Genomic DNA, 23787 nt, shown 5'->3' with positions numbered 1-23787 from the left:
TGGAGCTCACCAGGGCCAACAAGGTACTTACCTGGTCTGGCCTACAAGTGACTCTAGACATTGACTCTGGATTCCATGAAATCTCAAGGCATCAAGTCAAACACAGGCAAGAGAACCGCTTGCTGATTACGGTCCTGCCAATCTCCCTACTCTCAGCTGATGAATCAGTACTCCTCCATGCTGAACACTACTTGGAAAATGTACTAAGGGTGGCAAAGGGACATAATGTACCAAGAACAACAGCACTACTATTGATGAGCTGGAGGAGTCATAAAAGACATTGCTGCTACACTTCGTGTGTGGCAGATGGTGAAGAAAACCAACACGAGAGAAAAGCATTCTTGACCTCACCTTCACCAATTTGTCTGACACAGATGTGTGGTCCTTGTGGAAATGAGGTCCCTTCTTCACATTTAGTATGCATTCTATCATGTAGCACTTTCACCATGCTAAATGGGAAAAATTTTGAATAGATCTAGCAACTCAAGACTGGACATCCACGAGGCACTGCAGGTCAGCAAAAGCAGCAGAATTGTCCTCCAATACAATCTGCAACATTATGGCCTGGCATATCCCCCATTATATCATGAGTAGGTGATCGATGCTGGTTCAATAGAGAATGCAGGAAGGCATGCCAGGAGATGTATCAGGTATATCTAAAACTGAGTTGCCAGCCTGGTGAAACCACACACAGAGGACTATTTATGTACCAAACAGCATAAACAAGTGATACAGACAGAGCTGAGTGATTCTTCACCAATGGACAGATATAAGCTCTGCATTCAAGTCATGAATGATGGTGGACAATTAAACAACTCATTGGAGGAGGAGAATTCACATATATCCCTTCCTCAATAATGAGGGAGCCCAGCACATCAGTATAAAAAATAAGGCTGAAGCATTTGCAATAATGATTGCAAATGAGTGTTGAGCAGATAATCCATCTCGGCCTCCTTCAATGGTCCCTGGTATCACAGGTACCAGTCTTCAGCCAATTTGATTCACTGTACATGATATAAATAAATGGCAGAAGGTATTAAATACTGCAAAGGTTGTTGGTCCTGACAACATTCCAGCAATATTACTAGATGAATGTGGTCTAGAACTTGCCGCACCTATGGCCAAGCTGTTCCAGTGCAGCTACAACACTGGCATCTACCCAGCAGTGTGGAAAATTGTCCAGGTTTGTCTTGTACACAAAAAGCAGGATAAATCCAACTTGGCCAATTAATATCTCATCAGTAAAGTGATGGAAAGGGAACATAAACAGTGCCATCAAGCAACACTTACTTAGCAATAATCTGCTTACTAATGGTCAGTATGGCTTCCTCCAGGACCACTCAGCAACTCACCCTCAATACAGCCTTGGTTGAAATATGGACAAAAGTGTTGAAGTCCAGAGGTGAGGTGAAAGTGACTGCCCTTGACATCAAAGCCTCATTTCACCAAATGTGGCATTGAGGAGCCCTAACAAAGTTTTGAGTAGATGAGAACTGGGGGAATTCTCTGCTGATTGGAATCATAGCTACCCCAACAAGAAGCATGGTTCTGTGGTCATTGGCAGTCAGACATCTTAGCTCCAAGACATCTCTGCAGGAGTTCCTCAGGGTAGTATCCTAGGCCCACCAATCTTCAGCTGCTTCATCAAAGACCTTCCCTACATCATAAAGTTAGAAGTGGGGCTATTCTGTGATGATTGCAAAATTTTTAGCATCATTAACAACTCCACTATGTCCAAATGCGGCAAGACCTGAACAATATTCAGGCTCACGTTGACAAATGGCAAGTAACATCTGTACCACACAAGGACCAGGCAATGGCCATCTTCAAGACAGAATTTATCCACCATCTCTTGACATTCAATGGTTTTACCATGGCTGAATCCCCATTATGAACATCTTGTGGGTTACCATTGACCAGAAACTGAACTGGACTAGCTATATAAATCCTATTGCTACAAGAGCAAGTCAAAGGCTAGGAATCTTGCTCAAAAATCTTCAGCTGCTTCATCGATTACCTTCCCCCCATCAAAGTCAAAATTGGGGATATTTTTATGTGACTGAAAGATGTTTGGTACTAATCACAACCCTTCAGACACTGAAGTTGACTGTGTCCCAAAATAATATTAAGGCTTGTGCAACCTCGTATAAGACTTACATAAGCTGTAAGTAGCATTTGCATCACACAAGTGCCAGATAATGATCATCTCCATTCATTTGTAGAGGACTAGAGTACAAGAGAGTACTGCTAAGAGAGTTTAAGGCTCTGGTCAGACCACATTTGGAACAAAATGAGCGATTTTGGGCCACCTTATCTCAGGAAGGATGTGCTGGCCTTTGCAAGTGGGGGTGTAAAGAAAAAAATAAATAAGGAATGAAGAAACCAGGGAAAAGCCATTCTATGTCTTCCTGCCATGTTCCTGCCTCCAGTAGTCTTCATGAACAAGTTTTCCTGTGTTTATTGTAATCCTTGTCACTCTGTAAATAGCAATGTGCAAGCAAGAAGCTAATGTTTTGGCTGGTTAGATGCCATTACAATGCCCACTGACAGAACAAATGGTTCAGGACCTGCTACCAGAGTTCCTGCTCCATGTGGATTTGTTATAAAATTTCAGCCAAGTATCTAATAGTGTGCTGGCTATACAAATTCGGTCTGCATGGTCAGGATTATGCAGCAGGGGTGAGGTAACGTGGGAGGAATGGGTTAAGAATAAGCGTGTTCTGAATGATTGGAGCATAGTGAGAGTACTTTGAGGGAATCAGAAACTAGATGCATCAGGAGATAAAACTTCATGCTGCTTAAATGGTCAGTTTAAGAAAAAATAAAACTGAGAGCAGCAAATATTTTCCCCGGTCTTTCTTTCTCCACGGACATTGACTCCCTTCTTACTCCTTAGATAGTGTTTTCAATGTCCATACTTAGATATTTAGAAATAAATACTTCATTTATTCAGTAAATCATGTAATCTTGCAAAGCCACGATATCCCAAACATATAAAAGTCATTTTTAATCAGATTATGCCTAATTTATATAGAAACTTACCAAAGTACATTAAAATCTTAGAAATTCTGGTTAAAGCACAATTGAAGAATGAACTCAGTTTTGATTAAGACCATAAGACCATAAGACATAGGAGTGGAAGTAAGGCCATTCGGCCCATCGAGTCCACTCCGCCATTCAATCATGGCTGATGCGCATTTCAGCTCCACTTATCAGCGTTCTCCCCGTAGCCCTTAATTCCTCTAGACAACAAGAATCTATCAATCTCGGCCTTGAAGACATTTAGCGTCCCGGCTTCCACTGCACTCCGTGGAAATGAATTCCACAGGCCCACCACTCTCTGGCTGAAGAAATGTCTCCGCATTTCTGTTCTGAAATGACCCCCTCTAATTCTAAGGCTGTGTCCACGGGTCCTAGTCTCCTCGTCTAACGGAAACAATTTCCTAGCATCCACCTTTTCCAAGCCATGTATTATTTTGTACGTCTCTATTAAGTCTCCCCTTAATCTTCTAAACTCCAACGAATACAATCCCAGTATCCTCAGCCGTTCCTCATATGCTAGACCTGTCATTCCAGGGATCACCCGTGTGAATCTCCGCTGGACACGTTCCAGTGCCAGTATGTCCTTCCTGAGGTGATTAGCTTGAAGATGATAAAATTGACCATGCACATTCGCCAGTCGCTCCTTCCTATTTTACTGTGTTCTGTATCTGTGATAATGTGTAATTCATAATATCCACACAGGTCACCGGAGCAGCAGAATCAATAGCAGGGATTAGTACTTGAACTGTGTTGATAGCCAGTTTAAATTTCTGACATTGCACAGGAGAGCCCAGGGTAACTAATCACAACAATTTATCTCAAGAATGGACTTTATAGACAGAGGAACGCAGAATTTGTCGATCAGTTACAAAAAGGAATAAGACAGGTAAGCTAAATGTTATGGAGTTGGTGCCTTTCACCTCCCCCCCACCCCCCCCAAGTTCCTGGTACAGCAGACATGGAGTGAATACAATGATGAAATGGGGATTTTGTTAGCACCTTCAATGCAGGAAACATTTCAAAGCACATACAAACATATGGACAGTCCCTCAGGTTCACTTTACCATTGAATCAGATCATGGCTAATCTGATTACTTCATATTTCCACTTAACCTAATAGCCTTTCACCTCCTCCCTTATCAAAAATCTATCTCCCTCTGTCTTAAAACATTTCAGTCTTCACAAACTTTTGAGGAAGAGAATTCCAAAGAATCATGATCCTCTATGGGAAGAAATTTCTCCGAATCTCTGGTTCTTAACTCTCCACATCAAGAGGAAAATCACTCTCTGCATCCTCCCTGTCAATACTGTTTGTGACCTTGGATGTTTCGATCAAATTGTCTCTTATTCTTCTAAACTCCGGTTGATACATATGTACCCTGTTCATCCTTTCTGCAGAAGACAACCAATCCATTTTAGTTATTAGCCTCATAATCCTTCACTGAAGTGCTCCCAATGTGTTTACATCCTTCCATAAGTATAGAGACCAATACTATGGACAGTACTTCAGATGTGGTCTCACCAATGCCTTGTATAATTGAAACATAACTTTCCTACTTTTGCAGTTTTCTAACAATCTATTAGCTTTTCTAATTTCTTGCTGTACCTGCATACTAAAATTTTGTGATTCATGCACTCAGACTCTCTGCACCTCAGAGCTCTGCAATCTCTCAACATTTAGATAATATGCTTCTTTTTCAATCTTCCTGCCAAAATGACAATTTCAGATCTTTCCACATGATACTCTATTTAGCAAATCTTCATTCACTCATGTATCCTATCCTATCTACTATATGTCTCTTTGCGACTTGTTTATTTCCTCTTCACAACATATTTTCCTACCTATCTTTGTACCACCGTCAAACGTAGCAACCATACCTTACATCCTTTTATCCAACTCACTTTTATAAAATTATAAAAATTGATACCTGTGGCATTTCGCCAACTGAAAAACAACCTATCTTGTCTATTCTGTTTCAACGTTCCCGCAAATATATTTTCTGCTGTATGGATCTCTGAGGTTTGTGTGTGGCAGCTGCTACTGGAAGCAGATGCCAATGCTTTGGCACACCAATTGGCATGTGCAGAACCACCCAGCATTTGTACTCTGTTTCCTATTAGCTAGCCAATCTTCTATTCATGCCAATATGTTACCTCCTACAGCGTGAGCTTTTATTTTCTGCAATAACCTTTGAAGTGCCACCTAATCAAATCCTTTTTTGGAAATCCAAGTAAAGTATATGCATTGATTCCCTTTTTTTCTACAGTATATGTTACTTCCTTAAAAGAACTTCAATAAACTAGTTTAAAATATCTCTCTTTGACAAAACCTTGTTTATGCTGCCTGATTATCTTGAGCCTTTTTCAATAACCTGCAATAACAATTTTGATCAAAGTTTCTAATATCTTCCTGATGACAGGTGTTAAAGCTAACTGATCTGTAGTTTCCCATTTCCTGCCCCTGTGTTTGAATAAAGGAGTTACACTTGCCACTTCTTTAAGCCCCTGATTTGAAATTGTAGGGTTATACCCTGCAGGGTGGTTCATGATCCCAATGATGAGCTCAGCTTCAGGTTGGGAACCATTTACATTGCAGCAGATGACACAGTTAGCGGTTTCCTGTTTGATTAGATTAGATTACTTACAGTGTGGAAACAGGCCCTTCGGTCCAACAAGTCCACACTAACCTTCCAAAGAGCAACCCACTCATACCCATTCCCCTACATTTACCCTTTCACCTAACACTACGGGAAATTTAGCATGGCCAATTCACCCAGCCTGCACATTTTTGGACTGTGGGAGAAAACCCATGCAGACATGGGGAGAACGTGCAAACCCCACACAGACACTTGCCTGAGGCGGGAATTGAACCCGGGTCTCTGGCATTTTGAGGTAGCAAGGCTAACCACTGTGCCACCGTGCTGTTAATTCCCTCCATTTCTGCCCCAAACTACTTCAAGAAAAAAAATCCACCGCAAGGACTTTTAGAATATTGCGTACAGTTCTGACTGCCTTGTTCTAGACAGGATGTTGTTAAACTGGAAGGGGTGCAGAAAGATGTTGTCGGGACTGCAGGGTTTGAATTATAGGGAGAGGCTGAATAGACTGGGACATTTTACACTAGAGGATTGGAGTTGGGGGGTGGGGGTTGGGAGGGTGTTAACCTTATAGACATTTATAAAATCATAAGAGGCTCAGACAAGGTGAATAGCCAAGGTCTTTTTGTCAGGGTAGGGGAATCCAAAACTAGAAGGCATAGATTAAATTACTTACAGTGTGGAAACAGGCCCTTCAGCCCAACAAGTCCACACTGACCCGCCGAAGCATAACCCACCCAGACCCATTCTCCTAAATTTACCCCTTCACCTAACACTACAGGTAATTTAGCATGGCCAATTCAACTAACCTGCACATTTTTGGATTGTGGGAGGAAACCAGAGCAAACTCCACACTGTGCACAGACACAGGGAGAATGTGCAAACTCCACACAGAGGATTACCTAAGGCAGGAATTGAACCCGGGTCTCTGGTGTTGTGAGGTAGCAGTGCTAACCACTGTGCCACCGTGCTGCCCATTTTAAGGTGAAAGTGGAAAGATTTAAAAGGGACCTGAGGGGAAATATTTTCACACAGAAGGTGGTGCATGTATGGAACAATCTGCCAGAGGAAGTGGTAGAGACCAGTACAATTACAACATTTAAAAGACATTTGGATGGGTACATGAATAAGAAAGATTTACAGGGATACGATCCAAACACAGGCAAATGGTACCTGATCTTCATGGACAAGTTGGACCGAAGGGTCTGTTTCCGTGCTGTATGACTCTATGACTGTATTGCAATGGTTTATGTTTTCACATGGACACTGATGCAGATTGGAGCATGTAGCTTCAGGGAACCTGCATGCTTTTCCTGCAATGCTTGAAACTTTTTACATTTTAGATCCATAATAACATTTCAGGGCTTTAATGAGTACCACAAATATTTGTAGAAAGGAACTTATTCCCCAATCAGAATATCCGTGTTCCTGTATCACGAAGCAGAAGCTGAGAAAAGGATGGGAGTCATCATACAATGTGTCATATTGCAAGTTGTTCCAATCCAGCTTGAAGATCATATTTTCATAGTAGCAGAATAGTAGAAGACTACATGTGTCCTTATGCCAGCTGAGGGTTGCAAACCTTCAGCTCAGGTTAATAAAGAGAAAATTTTATCTTAAAGGTTTTACTCAATCAGGCCCTAACATTCATTAATCTCAGCCATGCCAGCAATCTGTTGTTCAACATTGCATTACAAAATTTATATATGTTCTGCCCAGGTGGTTAAGTTATAATCTTCACCCAAGACAATGCGCAGTCAATTTTCATAAACTTATTCAGATTTTCCAAGTGTTGTTGATGGTATCGTGAGGAAACCTTTCTCAATTTTATTAACATGAATTCTATTAATGTGTAGTTGGCTTGATGTCAATCATTAAGTTTGCCTACAAATGCAGGAATCATAAGTTTTCAGTGCAATGTTACATTACAGTTGGCATGTTGGCCAATGGCTGCAAGTTGTGAAAACAGGCCATTCGAATTGGGTTAGTCTGCTCACATGGGAATGAAGACAATGAAAAGGAAAAAGAAGAGGAGAGATGGTAGCAAATTCACCAACAATTGCTTTCAATAAATATCATCACAGCATTCATAAAAACACCATGATCACCTTAATGCCCAATGTTGACCACTATCTCCCAAAACTATTTGCTTGATGAAGTCATATTACAATTGCAGTATAATTATGAATGATCAGCCTATTCAAACAGAAAAGTAGACAATCACACACTTTGACAGTTTTAAAAAATTCCATCATCTAATACCTGGGACGTTCATGGACTAAAATGACTTGCAAAAAGGAACTAAAAGAGCCACATTATCATCTGATCATTAAATGTGGATTAGACAACAGGCAGCTAAATTGAAAATAGCATTTTATCCAAGGCACTGAAAGCAGCCAGCAAGATCCTCACCTTCTCCCTACCCTCATTTCCGGGAAAGCATGAAAAAGCCCTTTCAATTACACCTTTAAGAATGTTCACATGTTGGAGATGAAAACATCACTTGGAATTATCAAGCTTGGCGATGAACACAGACACAGAAATATGTAAACAAATGTGCCTGCTTGGAGCAGAAGTGAGAAGATAGGTATTTAGTGCAGAATGAAAAAGGCACAAGAAGAACATGTGCCTGGTGACAATATGGATTACAAAGAAACATCAAAATACTGAGAACTGGAAGGATAACTGTACCATTCACTATTGCTAGTGGGCTACAACATGAACTAAACAGTGATCTCAGGTTAAAACCTTATGCCCCCAAAACACCGAAAAGAAACTGCATATTATTTTATCTTCCATTTTATACTGGATGCTATCCCTTTTGTAACACTGTACCTGTGTGTGTATGTGTGCCTGACATTTAATCTTTATTATTTTTCTTGGGATTAACAGGTGATAAACTTGCTCCTTATTAATTTAAGAAAACCTTGTAATTGTCTCCTTCATGTTACAGTAGAAATTAGTAAATTGCATTCTAATTGGAGTTAGGTATAGCCCTGTGCTAAAAAGAACTTAGATCTTTCTTGCAGCTAGCCAGGCACATTGAAAAGAAGGCAGCTGATTCACTAGTCCACACTACATTGTAACATGTTTATAATTGTTTGATTGAAAAAATAGCTTTTCCTAAAATATCAGGATAGCACTAAGAACTGCAGATAATAGTAACTATTACCATCCTGTGACTTGCAGCTGATTTCCTACTTTCCCATCTTCCCCACTGTCTTTCTACATAGTCATACTGTCATACAGCACGGAAACAGATCCTTTAGTCCAACCAGTCCCTACTGACCATAATCCCAAATTAAACTAGTCTCACCTGCCTGCACTTGGTCCATATCCTTCCCTTCTTATTCATGAACGTATAATAACTGTAAGAAATGCAGAAGCAAATCTAGAAATAAGTTTGAATCTCAGGAGCAGCTGCAAGATCCTCGCTACTCTTAGTATGATTGCCAGGTAACTGAAAGCTTTGTCTTGATGATCAATCAGTGCTTTGAGAGCAGTTAGGCATTCGGAGTATTCATTAAAGTTTAATCTCTTTCACAGTGAGGGCATGGTGTACATGCAGGTGAATCATACAATGTTTCAAGATTTTTTTGCATCTTAACACCATAATGTTTTTCAAACTTTTTTTGCACCAAGTCCAAAACACGGGAGATGAAACTGAGTTTCTGAATTATTCCCTCCACAAAGTTTGGCCCTTTTTGAATTGTTGCCAATTTTTCCAGTCTGATTTGGATGTGAACATAGGAGGTATAGTTAGTAAGTTTGCAGGTGACACCAAACTTGGAGATGTAGTGGACAGCAAAGAAGTTTACCTCAGATTACAATCAGATCTTGATCAGATGGGCCGAGAAGTGGCAGATGATGTTTAATTCAGATAAATGAAAGGTGTTGCGTTTTGGGAAAGCAAATCTTAGCAGTACTCATGCACTTAATGGTAAGGTCTTCGGGAATGTTGCTGAACAAAGTGCAGATTCATAGCTCTTTAAAAGTGGATTCATAGCTCCTTGAAAGAGGTTTACAAAATTATGAGGGGCATGGGTAGGATAAATAGACAAAGTCTTTTTCCTTGGGTAGAGGAGTCCACAACTAGAGGGCGTAGGTTTAGGGTGAAAGGGGAAAGATATATAAGAGACCTAAGGGGCAACTTTTTCACGCAGAGGGTGGTATATGTATGGAATGAGCTGCCAGAGGAAGTGGTGGAGGGTAGTACAATTGCAACATTTAAAAGGCATTTGGATGGGTATATGAATAGGAAGGGTTTGGAGGGATATGGGTCGGGTGCTGGCAGGTGGGACTAGATTGGGTTGGGATATCTGGTCAGCATGGACGGGTTGGACCGAAGGGTGTGTTTCCATGCTGTACATCTCTATGACTCTATAACTTGAATAGAAACATCGGAGAAAGTGGAGGTCTGGCCACACCACTGGAGCTGTTCTGTCTTCTGCCACTTTGCAATCTTCCCCAGTTTCCTGTTTTTTCAGCTCTGAAGTGCAGTAACAGTGCTTTTACACACTACGGCTGCAGTGCCTCATATTCTCTCTACAATTAGGCAGGCAGCAGGAAGAGGACTGAAACCATCTCCCCGTGTGTATAAATCAAGGCCATCCTTCTCCAACCAACAAAAGTGAGCCAAGTTTCCAATAGATTGACGTGGATGAGCAGAAATCCTGTCTGATCACTTTCCCAGTGGATATAAGGAAAGTTCATCACGCCGTTTTGAGGCAGTGATATGAGAGGCTTCGCAAAATGAATTTCTGACACAGTACATACAACTTAATTCAGTAAAATTTCCATTATATCAGTCTGTGTGTTTTATGTTGCATAATTATCAATTTGTAGTATTATTTGTATTATTTGAAACTCATGTATTATGTATATATTTCTACTCCCCTACACAGTCCATGTCAATACTTTCTCACCCCTTTCAGAAATACTTATGTTTTTACTTATTCAGAAATGCTTTGCTATCTCGGAATCCTGCCATATTTTTACTTCAACAAAATTTTGAGAGTCAGTTCCAATGATCACTGGGTGTACCTGGGTGGGTGTATTTAAATGAAGTGTTAATTACTTCACAATTCCATATGTTGCTTTTTTTTTAATCACTATTACCTCAGTTATCCTGGTTGCTAGGCTTGCCAGCTTGCAACATGTGTTTAGTGTTGAGTTAGCTATCTTACAAAATTTAAGTTAAGAGCTCCTGTGGTGCAGTGGTAGTGTCCCCGTCTCTAACCCAGTAAGCTTGAGTTCAACTCCCACTTGCTTCAGAGGAGTATCATAGCATCTCTGAATGGATTGATTCTTAAAACAAAATCTTTCTTTGCCCAGTTGGGAATTGGCTTCTGAATAGAGGAAGGGAAGAAGGAAGCTATAGCTTTAACTTCAGGTGTCATGTGGTACTGTGATAGTATTCCTACCTCTGAACTAAGAGACTAGGCTCAAGCCCCACCTGATCCAGATGTGTGTAACAACATCTCTGAACAGGTCGCTGAGAAAATATCTACAAAATTTAAATAAACACTGTGGGCATATCAATCAATTCAATTTTAATCTGTGTATATTTATTTCTTGATTTTTCGGGAGAGGCTACATAGAGTTGCTATTATGTAATGTTCCTTGACTCTTCAAGCTGCTGAGGGTGCTAATTTCTGAAGCAGCAGTCACCATTTGAATGCCTTTTTACTCTGTTAATGCAAATAAATTTGGAGTCCAACAGAATTATTGTAAATACCCAAGTTCAGGGATTGCGACAGAGAGCACAAACTACAAACAGCAGATGAATGGTTCACACCACCATATTTGTGGTGATTGCAATAAGGTGAGCTAAGTGGACCTTGTTGAGTATGAGTTCCCTGATTGGGGTTTTTAACCTTGTCCAATCAGGGAGTTCTGGCTGACAGAGTGTCAGGAGTTCTGCTCACTCCAGGAGCTGGCTTTATACTAGCTAGACCAGTGAGAAATACTATGCACATGTGTATAAAGGGTAACTTGGTAAAGAAATACCAGCTTTTGTGGAGTTATTTACCAGTAATCATACTGACAACATAGAGCTTAATGTCTGTATTAGTTATACATTACTTCAGCTGATATAATATGTCATACTATTTGTGTTATTTGTAATACAGACAGGCTGCACACACGTTGTAGCAGCCTGTTTACTGTTAAGGTTGAATCAAACAGAACCCATGAGGTGGTCATATGCTTGTCTGAGTTGTTACTACTGACAAAATGTTTGTTTAGAAAGTTAATTTTCACAACTTTGTGTCACTTTCCAAATACTTACACTCCTTCACTGTCTCCGTCCCTGTGAACTATTTATATTTTACTTACCACTTCACTTTGGCGTGTCATCATCCATATTGAAAACAGCAGATGTTCCTTTGTTTCTTTTCAGTGAAGAAATGCTTTGACACAGCGTTGTTACAGGCCCTGCACCATAAGCTGGGCATGTCATGAATGTCAGGTTTTGCACAGCACTAACAGACACCAACAGAAGAACAACGAGTGATCAATGTTTACCTGAAAGTACCATCCAGTGAATTTGTGCTGTGTGAGTGACAAGGAAGAAAGTAGGTTAGAGCAAGCCTTGAACTGCCTTTGATCCCCTTTTCACTCATCTTCAAAAGAAAAGTCAATTCCTGGTGTTTCAAGTTCATCAGAGAGTGCGTGCATCTTTCAGACCAGCTCACAGTGGTCTGTAATTGCTGCACTTTCAGGATTTCCATTGAGGCAGGAGGGTGTGGAGAAGAAGCAGATGCCAAACAATTCAAGTTTATGATACTTTGATCCCATTGTTTGCTTTCTTGATGAATATCAAAAAAGATCATAATTAATTTTGGTGTGAAAGGATGTAGTACATATTCAGAGTAGGTTCATGTTATGAAACAAACTCTTTATGATAAGAACTTAAGAAATAAAAAAACTTTAAGGATTGGCATTCCATGCACCAGCTTTAAAAGCATTTCAGTCAGCTACACGCTCAATTATTTCATTCTGTTTTAAAATTTTCCACATGGATTGCTGTCACTGTGTCTTTGGACCATCAACTCCATATATTCATAATTCTCTTGGTAAAGCATCAAATCTAAACATTGTGCAATTTCAATTTTCTAAATTTGCATTGAGTTCCATAGTTATCGAGCTTGGGGCAATCTTATCAATGTTCAATTTATTTATTTCCCTGCAAACCTGAGCCAAATCTTCTGTACAGTAGACTATCCCAAAAACATCACCCTCTCAAAGGTCAGATAATTTAAACTCAGTGTGACTTAGATTGCAAGCTAGAAGTAAAATTGCAATGTTTCAATGCCCTTGCAGCTACAATGTTCAGAACTCTGTCGAACATGACAGGTATAGCCAAACCAGTGGCTTGCAGAGACTCTGGCACCTCCTGGGGTTTGTGATTTATCCCTCCTGCAATACATCAATGGTTCAGTTATTTTTCATTTTGATTGTCAGACACTGTGTTGTTGCTTTCAGTGAGGTGTCCAGCAGTAAGGTTGAACAGTTTGAATATTTCTGGTGTCTTTCATATTTGAAGGATGTCTCAAAGCATTTGAGAGCCAAGGAGATGCAGTCACCATCGTAAAATCAGCAAATAAAACAGCTAATAATCACATGGCAAGGTTCCACAAATCACAGTTGCCAGATCATCTGTTTTTAATACTGGTGGTTCCAGGATAATGTTTGTCCAGGACACTTGCAACTAAGTGTGAGTATCACAAGTCTCTGTCTCTTGGGGTTTGATCAGGGGGCCTAGAAAGGGGCAGACACTCAATCCCAGGAGATGTTGAGCAACCCAGCAGGGATAGGCTTCATTATACTGGGTTGCTGAGGGAATGGTCACTCTCATGGAAGGGAATTCGAGATAAAACAGTGGGGCCTGATAGAAGGAGACTGGGAAGGTCCGGAACTTGGTTAGGGCTGAGGGGATGTTCTCAAATATCATGGTCATTCCAGCCTTGTAACCTCAACCTGGGGTGGTTAAAGGACCATCATGGGCATGGGAATTTCCAAATGTATGGGCTCTGGGGGTGCAGCCTATCGATGGCTTACTAGCAGAATTCTACTCCATTGAAACTTCAATTGTGCAATGTACGATTGGATAATTAGAGCTCAACGTTCGTGGCATGACACTGACCTCCTGGGTAAGCCTCCACATCACACTGTGTAGAGACATAGCACAAGGCTTCATTGTGATGGATGTGAGGGCTGAGGAGGTCCTTCAATAACATTGTGTTCTATTTCTGAAATTCCCACAGATTATCCACTCATGGAGGTCTCCATGGCTGGAGTCCTGAATGTTATAGGTTCAAGGAATCCTGATGTCTGAGGCATTCTGCAGCCAAGAAGTCAGTAGCTGGTGAGAAGTGAGGTGATGTTTGGAGATTTCAATTTCTTTCATTCTTGGAATGTCTGAAGTGGCTGCTTATCTCACATTTCTTGTGACTTTCTGTGCACTCAGGAAGTTTACTTCTTCCTTTGCCTGCCATTACTCTTAAGGGCAGTTTTGACTTCTGCAGATTGAGCCTGCAGATCTAGCTCCCTCTGTAGGTTTGGAAGATTTGAACAGTTACCCCTTCTGTCTTGCTGTCTCAAGTATCCTTCCTGCTAAGAGTATTCTGTCCAGATGCAAGCTCACCCTCCTTGGCTTGAACCTCTGCAGGCTTTGCTATCACAGGAAGGGGGATGTAGAAAAATTAGGAACCTCTGAGTGTACTAAGAGGAGCTTTCTGGGGTCCTGTGTGTAGTTCCTCCTCCTTCTGCATGTCTGCTGGCACCAACCTATTTCCAGGTGAGGAAAGGGCACCAGGGGTGAGGTCAAGGTTCCTTTCCCCCTTTTGTCCTGCATTGATGCTGAGCACCTGTAAAAAGAGTGATGGAATGCTGGTCTGTGCATATATTCAGCAGACATTGAGTGTGCTGGATGTGGATCTTCATAGCAGCATTGGAGACAGTCAGATGTATAGATGGTAGAGCCAGCTTACTGAGTGCCTTTGACAAACTTCCCTGCTGTTCCTCTCATATTAATACAGTCATTAATTGCCGAGACTATGGGATTATCTTCTACCAGGGGTTCAGCAGGTGCCTGGGCTGTTTCTTCCTCAAATAGCTGCAGAGATGAGCCAGTTATATCTGCACCAGAATGTGCTCGAGTTGATTCTAGAAAGAAAACCTACCCAGTTCAAACTCCTGAGCTGGTGGAGGGAGCGGGTGAAAGCTGTGTTGGTGCATTCTCTGTGAATTAGTGTCAGAAGTGGAGCTGACAGTCCCTGGCTTTCATCTCTTTCTGGAACCTTGAATACTTACAGAAGAGATGAGAGGGAATTAGTTGTCTAAGGTGGACAAATACTTGTGCCATTTAAGAATGTTTCTGTAAAGGTGTTAATGGGAGAGTAATGCAGGTTAACACAATGAAGCTTATTAGGTTAGTTGGCTATGAAGGTCCCACAGTCCCCATATGAGCACTTGTGCTATTCACTCACCATTTCCATGAAACCTTCCCTTCATCTGATTTTGGACTGGTTTATCTGGCAACAGGATAAACAGAAGGATGGAAGTGGATGTGAAAGCTGTTGGTGCTGATGCAGGAGCAGGAGAGGGCTGAGATGTCCTTAGCAAATGAGTAGAGAATGCAAAGGGCTACATGAGATAGTAGTTTGAATAACATGGTTAAGAGCTGGTGAGTGAACAGAATGCACGCAATAGTGAGTGCTTTAGTCCATGAGTCTTGATGAGAAGTGAATGCAGTGACACAGTTCTGAGTGTGAGGTAGCAAGGAGAAGATGTTTCCTTGCAGAGTGCAGGATGTCATTGACCTTTTCCTGCAGTGCTGGGTATCCTTTCTGACTTGGGAGACTGCAGTGACATGGGCTACCAACTCAGTCCACGCTGCCCTGGTGGTACAGCCTTCGATAGTCATTGATGGGAGAAAGGATGACTCTGCTCTCCTCCATCCATCCAGCTCCCTGCCCAACATGTGGAAAGTGAGCATTCCTCCCCTCTGTGCCAGTAACAGTCAGGCAGCACAAAGTGAGGGCCAGTTCCTGTCACAGTGTCTGAAATGATATGCAGCTGGGTTTTAAAACTCATCAGTGACTTGACCACTGTTAGCTCCCAGCAGAGGTGAGCACTCCCTCCTCTTTCATTGCACAATTCAAACTCCCAGCTGCTTAATCAATGAGGTGAACAGTGGAAGATTACCCAAGAAAGGTCACTCTGAGCTATGATGGACATGGTGTCATCATCTCACTGGAACAAACACTTTCAACTGAAAATGAAGACATTCTGTTCATTGAGTTGGATAGTGTTGGACACTGTCCATGAGCTTCACTCATTCACTGTTCCAGGTTCAGAGGATCCATCGAGGCCTTTTTGAAAGGGAGTCATATGCTTAACATTTGGGTGGCATCTTCTACTTTAAACCTGCTCCTTTCTTTATCATGGTTTGTGGAGGTGCTGGTGTTGAACTGTACAAGTTAAAAGTCTTTCTTTAACCTTTCCGTCTCAGCATCCTGTTCTGGAAGTGGAGACACTGTCTTCAGGGAGTGCTTGTTTAAAGAGCAAAGAAGGAAATACATGTTGGAAAGTCTGCAGTTGTGCACTTTGTTAGGAAGAATAGAGGCATAGATTATTTTCTAAATGGGGAAGGCTTTGGAAATCTCAAGCACAAAGGATTTAGGAGTTATCATTCAGGATTCTCTTAAGGTAAACATGGAGGTTCAGTATAGCCTGTTCACTTTTGCATAAGTGACCGTAGATCAGGAAGTTAAGTTGTAGTAAAGGACTCGATGTGAGAACTACCTCCAGGATTTCATTGTGACAATAATTTCACTTGTAAGCTGCAGATTGACCTTGTGCCCTATGCAGTGCTGACATGCATGGCAAACAGCCAAGGGCTGCCAAGTTATCTAAAATTGTTTTGGATGTGGCAGCAGTAAAAATGGAGCAGATTAGGTGGAAACAATTTGTTCCATGCAGGACTACAGCACCTAATTGATTCTGGGAAGCTGCTGGATGGCCTTTTTTCTGTGATCTTTTTCCTCATGAAGAGCCAATTTCCGGCATGTCGTTAACAGTCACCATTTGACTACAGCCTCCTTCAAGGAGTTTGAACATCTCTTCTCCAGTGTGCCTTTCTTTCCTTAGTAACCCCAGTAGGATTTCAAATGTAAATATGAATGTGCAGTATTCCATCTTTCTGTAACTTGTGGCCTATAAGTATTCATTGTCTGAATTCATCCATCAATCTTTTATATTTTTATCATTTGTGCAAGTGATCACTTTGGCTATATATTACACGGCTAGAACTTGCCAGTGCAGGAGAGTTGACAAAAGACCATAAGATAGAGGAGGAGAATTAGGCTATTCAGTTCATCGAGTCTTGTCTGCCATTTGATCATATGTTTCTCAACCCCATTCTGCTGGCTTTTCCCCATAGCCATGATCCTCTTACTAATCAAGAACCTATCCATCTCTTTATTAAAGATACTCAATGATCTGGTCTCAACAGCATTCTGCGGCAATAAGTTCCACAGATTAACCACCCCCTTGTGGAAGAAATTCATCCTCATCTCGGTTCTCAAGTGTCGACCCTTCACTCTGAGACTGTGCCCTTGGGTCCTTATTTTTCCTAACAGTGGAAACACCTTCTCTGCATCTATTCTATACAGGCCTGCCAGTATTCTTCAAGTTTCAATAAGATTCCTCCCCATTCTTCTAACTTCCATTGCATACAGACCCAGTGTCCTCAATTGCTCTTCATATCACAAGCCCTTCAGTCCTGGGATCACTTTTGAGAACTTCCTTCGGACCCTTTCCAATGCCAGCACACCCTATATTAGATAGGGAGCCCAAAGATGTTCACAATATTCCAAATGCAGTCTGACCACAGCCTTATACAGCTTCAGCAGTATATCTTTCCTCTTGCATTCTAGCTCTCTAGAAATGAATGCTAACATTACCTTCCTCACTACCAACTGAACCTGCATGTTAACCTTAAGAGAATCCTGAACAATAACTCCTAAATCCTTTGGACTTCAGATTTCCAAAGCCTTCCACATTTAGAAAATAATCTATGCCTCTATTCTTCCTAACAAAGTGCACAACTGCAGACTTTCCAACATGTATTTCCTTCTTTGCCACTCTCCTCGCCTGTCCAAGACCTACCGTAGCCTCCCCTCCTCTTCAACGACTATTTGTCCCCCCACATATCTTTGTGTCACATGTAAACTTAGCAACAATGCATTCAGTTCATGCATCCAGATCATTAATATATAATGTGAATAATTGTGGTCCCCAAAACAGACATTTGTGGAACTCCCCTAGTCACTGACTGCTATCCTGAAAAAGACTCTCTGCCTTCTTCCAGTCAGCTGTTCTCTTTTAATACCAATACCTTTCCCCGAACGTCATGGGTTCTTATTTATCGGTTTCCCGTGTTGTATAATCATTCTCAATACAGTTTCCTTCCTACCCCCAAATTATCACTCCCATAATCAATTTTAAATGGAATAATTCAATTTCTATTTTGTTTACAAACAAATATTTAAAAATACAATTTAGAATTTTTATTCCTTTGTGCGATGCGACGATCACTGGCAAAGCGCACATTTGTTGCTCATCTCCAACCACCCTTATAACACATAAAAGCAGGGAGGTCATTTTAAAGAAAGTCACAGTTGAAGATAAATGAAATACCTTTGAGAACATTTGTCTGAGAATGTAGAATAAGTACATAATAACAACTAGTGAATGGCGATTAAAACAACTTTGACCTGAAATGTATTAATAAGGGCATTAACAGTCATTACAAAATGAGTTCTGCATAGGGAGAGAGGTAATATTGATCATTGTAAACAATACGGAGATCTTAAAACAAATCCAAGGCAATCAAAGGGGAAAAAATGAAACCAGAAATAAGTTCAACAGTAATAAATTCTTCCTATGTTTTAACAGCAAAATGGTTCTCTAAACAGAGCTGAGATTCCCTAAATAAAGGGTTAAATTTTGAACCTTGATTTTGGCTATCAAAACTGATATGTTTTCCTAGTTTTATATTTTATGTTATATCAATCAATACTCCTAATCTTATAATTTCAGTCGACTGCATATTGGACCTTCAATGTTTTATTGCTGTTGCCTTTACCAAATAAACTAACATGATATATACATGCTTGGAATTATCCAGATTCAAAAGCATCAGACAGTATTTATCCAAATGGAAAGGCATCTGACATATATGGGTTTGTTTCCCAAATACTTCTGAATTAATGCATCACTTTTATATTATTTAAATTAAGCTATGTATGCTTTCCAAGTGAAATCACTTTAGACTGACTTAATAAGAAAACCTGTTGGAAAAATATACTTAGCACTCTAGTGGTGCAGCATGGAGTAGACACATTTTTGGTTCCTTCAATACTTACCCCACTTACTCTCCATTAACTTGAGCATGTTAAAGATATACCATCTTATTGTTCCTGACCAGAACCTCATTGTTCTTAAGTCTGTTTTGATTTTGTCAGATGAAAATTCAATCTTAGATCATCCATTCTTGCCTAAATATTCTGTTTCTCTATTGCATGTTTACCATTACTAGGTTTCAAAATTTTGAACTAATTTTTAAAACTGCTTTTTTAAGGTCAGGGTTTGGGACTAAATATGACTTCATTTTCAAAAAGTGAGCACATTGGCAAAATAGCCACTTTCCATGTTCTAAGTTTCTGTGAGTCTATAATTTTTGCATCACTGATTGTTTCATATATCTTCACGACTTAATCAATTTTAAAAATACTATATGAGCATATGATCTGTCATCAGCATCAGCAGTTCTCAATGTCTCCATCTCTATTATCAGACCATGGCGAATTGATGAAAATTAGGTCAAGAAAAGCCTATAGCTATTGTGGGCTATTCAACATGCAAAGTAGCAATCATACGACTTCTCTGCAAATAAAATCTCATTCTTGATGAATGAATGAATTTGCTTTGTTGTTACATGTGTTCCAATGAGTACAGTGAAAAGGTTACAAGTCTGTTGTATTTTAATTTAGTGCCTGTGTGATTCAAATCCCTTAGAATTTGAATTCTAATCTTTTAGATCATCTGATGTCTCGAGCAACAACTAATATTTGGTTTACTTCCTTTAATATCTGTAACAGATTGTGTATCCTTTGGTACACTCAGTCATCCAGGAGAATTGTAGTTAATATTTCAATTTGGATACATGTGACAACTAAATGTGACCAAATCAAAAATCACCACTGAAAACCAAAACAAAGGATGCAAATTTACTAAGGGAGTCATGAATTGCCACAAATTGCTGTTAGTCTCATGAAATGGCAGTTCATGAACAACCTCACCATTAGTTTCAAGCAATTATTGTACTCATGCTACTGAAATAAATTAAACTGAGCACAGAAAGTTAGGCCTGGTACTTACTAACATTAAGGGACATCTAATAATGAGATTTATTTTCCTACAATGTCAATCAATCTCAGAGATCCAGAAAGGAAATGTGAAATTGTTGGCTTGCTCCTATAGGTCATAAGATGTTTTCAAAAGGTAAAATGTTTTAATGTTGTTTTCACACTTCTCATTTCTATCTGTTTCTCTCAACATTATAATCCAATTTGTCTTCCTTTTTCTCCTCTCCAACAGCTGATTAGACTCGAAGTTAACTGTTGCCTTTTTCCATTGTTCCTTTGTTTCTTTCTCAATATTTAAATTTCAATTGTTAGAGACCGAGACAACTTGTCCCCAAGAAGCCAGTCATCCAGCAGTTAGTTGCACTAATCATGAAGGTTCCAAATGTTATTTTTGGGGGTGTTTGGGTGTTCATTTCCACATCACCATGACCTTTCCAGTGGAACTTTATGATTTCACTCCAAAATGACTTAATTCTGATGATGAGATTACATCATCTTATTCTGGATCACAAACAGCCCCAACACCAGCCTACCCATCACCACCGTCATATCACAAACAAAGGGAATAGTTTTTAAATAGTGGTGTGAAGAAGAGTCATAACAAACTTGAAATTCTAACTCTATTACTGTCTTAAGAGTTTCTCCAGCACTTTCTATTGATATTTCTGATTCCCAGCATCTGCAATACTTTTCTTCATCCTAATTCCAACAGATTTACCCAATCAAACCCCATATGATGTGAAAAACTCTATTAAAGCAACTCTGAATTTTCTAATTCAGGAGAATAAGAGCCCAACTTTTTGCAAGCTGTCCTTATGTTTTAACCCTTTATATCATGGGATCTCTATTTTCCTGTAAAGAGATCTAATTTCCCTGGTCTCTTCTCTTAAATAGAGCCTTATAGCCTTTTCACCACAGTGATAAACCTTTATATGTCCTTGATATTTCTCCAAAGGTAGGTTGTCTAAAGGATACACAATATTTAAATCGCAATTAAGCCACCAATTGGCTTAGAATTTGTGAAGTTTTGTTCAAAAAACCCAAAACAAAGCATCAATATGGTTTTGCTGACCTGTGCTATTCAGCTTTGATTGCTGACCTGTCTCACTTGGATTTTGTAACCTTAGTCTCTCCATTTCACTTAGATTTCGTGCCTTGTGTGTTTTAGTTTTACTTCATTTACTGATTTGCAAACATCAAGAGGTGGCACCGTGGTTAGCATTACTGCCTCACAGCCCCAGGGCTATGGGTTAGATTCTAGACCCAGGTGACTGATTATGTGGGTTTCTGTTGGGTGCTTTAGTTTCCTCCCACAGTCCAAAGATGTGCAGTTTAAGTGGATTGGTCATGATAAATTGTCTGCAGTGTTCAGGGAAGTCTAGTTGGATTAGCCATGGTAAATATGGGGATGTGCTTTGGAGAGTCAGTGCTGACTTGATGGGCCCAATGTCCTCTTTCCACACTGTAGGGATTTTGTCTTACATTTGACAATTTGAACATTGGAAGTGGTAAGCTTTGTGGACCTAAACCTATTCATCCCTCAGATTTTACAACTTCTCTTTGTCTCGCTTTTTGATTTGGTGACCTACATGGTTAAATAGGTTGGATTTTATAACTTTAGCATGTAAAAATCTCTTAGATTTGAAATGTACCTTTAAGTATTTTGGAATTGTAGTTTGCATTTTTCAATTTCTCTTAGATTTGTAATCAGCATCTTTTTGTGTCTGTTCGATTTCATGACCTTGACCTCCAAGTTTCTATGAGATTTGTGAACCTCTGGAGCTTGATTTACATCCCACAGGATATCTTAGATTTCTAAACATGTGTAATTCTATCTCTCTCAGACTTGGGTAACGTGGCCTCAGTTTGTTCAACTTGACTATATATTTGATCTGTGACTTGGAATCTGCATTAGAATTGATGATCCACATTTCTCAATCACCCAGATTTGATCATTTGCATCTTTCTGTTTCAACTCTTTGCTAGATTTCATCACTTTCATCTCTCAATTTCCTAAAGCATTGATGACATAAGTTTCAACCAATGGATTTGATACACAACATTTTTAGCCTTTATTATACTGGTGACCTATACCTTTCTGTGCCACTGAGACTTCAGAACTTGCATCTCAAGATCTGATGACTAGCTCCCCTCATTTCAAAGTTTCTTGAACTCTCTAACACTTCTGGAAAATTCAGTCAGCATTGTCCAGAGACTTATGCAAATCACAATAAAACATTATTGAAAGCCATGCAGTAAACACAAGAGATAGCATTATAAAGTGAACTGAACACAACAGAATAAACACTATAATAGCATCTAGAAAATAGAATCTATTCCTATGGTTATTTGAAAATTACATAAAGTATTAACAAGTGGCTTGACAGTCTTGGAATTTTGTTCTGGTTCCAGCATCTTAGATTAGATTGCCCACAGTGTGGAAACAGGCCCTTCGGCCCAACCAGTCCACACCGACCCTCCGAAGAGTAACCCACCCAGACCTATTTTCCTAACACCATGGGCAATTTAGCATGGCCAATTCACCTGACCTGCACATTTTTGGATTATGGGAGGAAACTGGAGCACCCCCACACAGACACAGGGAGAATGTGCAAAGTCCACACAGACAGTTGCCCGAGGCTGGAATTGAACACAGTGCTAACCACTGTGTCACCTTGTTCTGTTAGTTTTTACCATTCAGAACAAAAGTCAGCAGTCTGAAAAATTCATTCATTTTTTTTCATCTTACTTACATGAGCAGTCACACAGATGCTGGCTTCTTTATTCCACTAATGGACAGGAGACAACTGTTGCATTAGCTGAGTATCACTTGTTGTTCTCTGTTGTTGAAGTTTTCAGTATGTGTGTTAATGATGCACAGGGAAATGAAGCTGGTTCGGGAATCTCTTCACACTGGTTTCAAAATCTTTTTCTTTTGTCCCCTGTTGGCACAGAATGGCATTACAAACTCACCCTTGCAGGCTTCTAGCTCAGTAAGCAACAGCAGTAAATCGTACAGGAATGCAGAGTCTCTGTCTTTTCCTTTTGCTAGCACTCTCTCTGTCAGACACTCCAGAATGGTTCCACAGAGGACAGTCAAAATGCATGGTAAGCTCCGAAAACAGAGCTAAGCCTTTCAGTGATTGAAGTGGGAAGCCCATTAACAGTAGATGCTTATCAACAGCCAATCAGAGAGTACTGGAATTAACAGCTGCTACAATGCTCATTATCCCCCTCTCGCTCTCAGTGCTGGAGGTACCTCAAAGGGCGGGTGATAATGAAGACAGAATACCACTGTGAAGCAGACAAAATGTTACTGTGAGCTTCTATTTACGAAACAAGTGAATATTTCCCTCCATTCAGAGCTTTGTCACTCAGCCTCCATTTAAATAAATTCTAAAACTGAAAATGAGAACATTAGAACATTTAAGACCTGAACACAAAATGGATATTTGCACTGTTTTGCTATTTATAGTGGAAAATACAAGCCGTGATTTTAACTTGGGTAGCAATTCTTCCAGGGTCGCGGTGAGTGTTGTTGGGTAGCAAATCATCCTGATTTCAACAGCATGCGACTCAAGAAAGCTTAACCCATTGGATTTATTTGCATGTGCAAATGGTGAGAAATGTTCTGCTGGAAGGTCATCAGTCTGAAATATTAACTCTGTCTCTTACTCCACAGATGTTGCCAGGTCTGCTGAGTATTATCAGGA

General features: G+C 40.2%; 1 protein-coding gene across 1 annotated transcript in view; it reads right to left on the bottom strand.

The window, feature by feature from the left end:
* The window catches only part of slc1a6 (solute carrier family 1 member 6), a 96914-nt gene extending 73692 nt beyond the window's left edge, over positions 1-23222 (bottom strand). Inside the window, exon 1 of the mRNA XM_072594007.1 lies at positions 22828-23222. The gene's annotated coding sequence lies outside the window, so the exon portion shown is untranslated. The remainder of the gene's footprint in view (positions 1-22827) is intronic.
* Positions 23223-23787: the final 565 nt, after the last annotated feature.

Source organism: Chiloscyllium punctatum, chromosome 24 (genome assembly GCF_047496795.1).
Source record: "Chiloscyllium punctatum isolate Juve2018m chromosome 24, sChiPun1.3, whole genome shotgun sequence".
Classification (NCBI taxonomy): domain Eukaryota; kingdom Metazoa; phylum Chordata; class Chondrichthyes; order Orectolobiformes; family Hemiscylliidae; genus Chiloscyllium; species Chiloscyllium punctatum.
Note: the sequence above shows the minus strand (reverse complement) of the source record. Positions and strands in the feature narration are given on the sequence as shown.